The sequence below is a fragment of the Melanerpes formicivorus genome, unplaced genomic scaffold, assembly GCF_026170545.1.
Source record: "Melanerpes formicivorus ecotype bairdi unplaced genomic scaffold, bMelFor1.0.p_v2 SCAF_16, whole genome shotgun sequence".
In the NCBI taxonomy this organism is placed as follows: domain Eukaryota; kingdom Metazoa; phylum Chordata; class Aves; order Piciformes; family Picidae; genus Melanerpes; species Melanerpes formicivorus.
In genome coordinates, this window is record NW_027142368.1 from 7,612,017 (window position 1) to 7,614,969 (window position 2,953).

A 2,953-nucleotide genomic window follows, 5' to 3' on the forward strand; every position below is an offset into this window, starting at 1 on the left:
GCACTGCAGGGAGTGAGCAGAGTAAAGGGGAAATTGCTCTGTGGGTGATAATGCCAGTCTGGCAGCAGGGCAATCACTTGGCAGTATCAGTCTGAGCAGCCTTCCTGGCCTCACCCCAGCCATATGGTCCAGCGTCTGCAGGGAAATTCACATGAATCGCTGAGACATGTATAGCTTTGAAATGCTAGAAATTGCAGCTTCACTAGTGTTAATTCCCTCTTTAAAGTCTGCTCTTCCTCTCTCATGCTTGCCTTTCCCCTTCAGCAGAGATTCAGGGTTTCAGTTTCTGGAATTTTTGCCTGCTGGTGATAGATTTTGTCTTTATTGTGCACATGTTTGATGTTTCTACTTACATACTTCAGAAGGCTGCCTTTTCTTTTCATATTAGAGGTTGTACATTAGCCAGACATTTTGCTATTCTTTTCTTTTTTTTTTTTTCCCCTGCAGCTAATTGATTGATTATTCACAGTACAATGGTTGGAAAGGGAAAAGAACTCTATTAATTACTTGGTAAATGACCATACAAAATAACAGATGTTTGAAACACAGAAAACAGAACATAATATACTGCTTTTAAATGAATAAACAATGTGTGGGAAAAAATAAATCAAACATGCACAACTCCCTCCCCTGCTGCTTTCAGGAACATGGTCTTTTGTCTCAAAACACATCCAACCAGAATGTGGCTTCTATTCTCCAAAATCACTAGTTCAGAAGATGTCTGCCTTTGACAAGAGTGCATTCACCATGACAGGGGCCCATTTTTGTCTCAAGTCTATCTTAAGGATCTTGTAGTGAGGATGAATGAAGTCTTACAAATCCTTTTTTATGTAATATCTCTAGGATATGTTTTTCCTATATTTCTAGATAAAATGATTCCATCTTATTATATCCTCTCTAAATTAATAATTTGATGTCTAAGAATAAATTTTATCTTGGAAAAAAGACCAGATGTGTTTTTGTGTAATGTAGTGGTTGCTTCTTGTGGAATATATGTGTTCAAGAAGGGATGCTCTTTAGATGCACCTTAGCTGTGAAAATATGTTACAGTCCAAAACATATTTTCTGACATCTTTTACCTAATATAATTTTAAACAAGACTTTACACCTGTCCAACAAGAGAGCATACTATTTACAGTTAATCCTCTGTCCTAAAGAATCAAGCTTTTAAACAGAACAAACCAGATGTGGCTTTTTGCCTGCTGTAAGGATGCAGTAGAGATAATCAGATTACAATGATTTTTACATTAAATGCAGAATTTTTATGTTTTTAATTTTTTGTGGCTGTTGCTGTTGCTTTAATCATACAAAATAAAAACTACCAGAAAAGATGATTAATACTACAAGCTCTTTCTGAACCTTAATACTTCTGTTTAAGACAAGAGTGTAAATCCCATTGAAATAGATGGGCATATTTCCACCTACTTTGGTGGGAGATAATCTATGTTTAACATTTTCAGTATAGCTAATTAAAGTACTTCAGGCTGTATGCCAGTATAGTTATACAAGTGTAGGTATTTTCAAATCCTGCTGAAAGAAAAATCAAGCAGTACCTACTCTCATGTTGGCTGGATGCTCTACTATGACTTAACTGTGAATCAAAAAAAAGTACAGGGGTAGCAGGAGTACAGACTTAGGGGTTTATAGTAACACAAGAATATTGGAATAAATATACACCCCCAAAATTTACCATGTAGCTAAATCCTTTTGCGTAGGCATTCAAGACTGATCCAAGAAGATAAAGATTAATCATTACAAATTGTAAGTTTTAGGTGCACTACCATCTATGACAATTTTCCCTTCTTTATCTGCAACTTTCCTATTTCTAGCACAAGAAGTGATACTTAGGCAATGGGTGAACTGGACACCTAAGTGCAAAAGCGAGGTGGAAATGAGGAGGATGTTGCCTTAACCATTTCTCTGCAAGTACAAGATTGTTTCATGTGCCATACTTCCTGCAACATGATGGAACACACTAAAACTACTAATGCATTCCAGGCCATTCCTAACATTCTCTGTTAGCTAAACTGTAGAGTCCAAGAGGACTACATTTTTAAAAAAATCAAACTATTGTACCAATAAACTAAGATTTATGTTGGATCCACAATAAAACCATCCAGGGCATTGAACAGAAGTATGATTGAGAGAATGGCTCCCTTCTGTAGTCATAGAGGCCTTCCCATCTCCACAGCTCTTTACTGCATCTCTGCTAACATTCAGAGCTGTCTGAAACTGACATAGGCTGTCATTAACACTGACTTTTACATTGGTGGTTGCTGTAATTGTGCACTTCCAGGATTTAAACACTTTCTGTAGAAATATTTTAGTCACTATTACCTCTCACCCAAGATCCAAAATAAAATGAGACTTACTGGTCAGTACTCTCTTGGCACAAGTGCTGCCCATGAAATGCTTGGGGTGCAGCATGAAGAGGACAAATACTGTGGAAACTGGGGGAGGCAAACACAGTGATGCCGGTGTCTGACATTCTTTATAAAAATGTTGGAAGGAAACAATCAGGGAGAGTGGGCAGTGCTGGCCGGCCAGATGCAGCATATGCTACCGCGAATCCTCGGAGCTCAAAACATCTTTTGAAAACTGTCGTTGAAATGTAAAGCAAAATACCTAAGGGGGATGTCAAGCAGCTCCCGCCACCCTCTTCGTTTTAAACTTGTTCCAAAAGTCAGCAGAAGGAAGGTGTCGGATCTGATCGGGAAACTCTTACTGCTCCACTCCCTCAGCATCGCTCCCCTGACCCCCTCAGCCCCTCTCTCCTCGTTCCTTCTCTCTTCCCCGCCCCGGGCCAGACTTTCTGTCCGGTCTCAAGCGTCCTGCCTCACTCCCTCACACCCCGGGCCGCCGACCTCAGCGGGGGCCGGGCCAGGCCAATGTGGGCCGGCGCTGCGGAGCAGGAGGGAGGCTGCGGGGCCGGGCCGGCGCTGCGGAGCCGCCC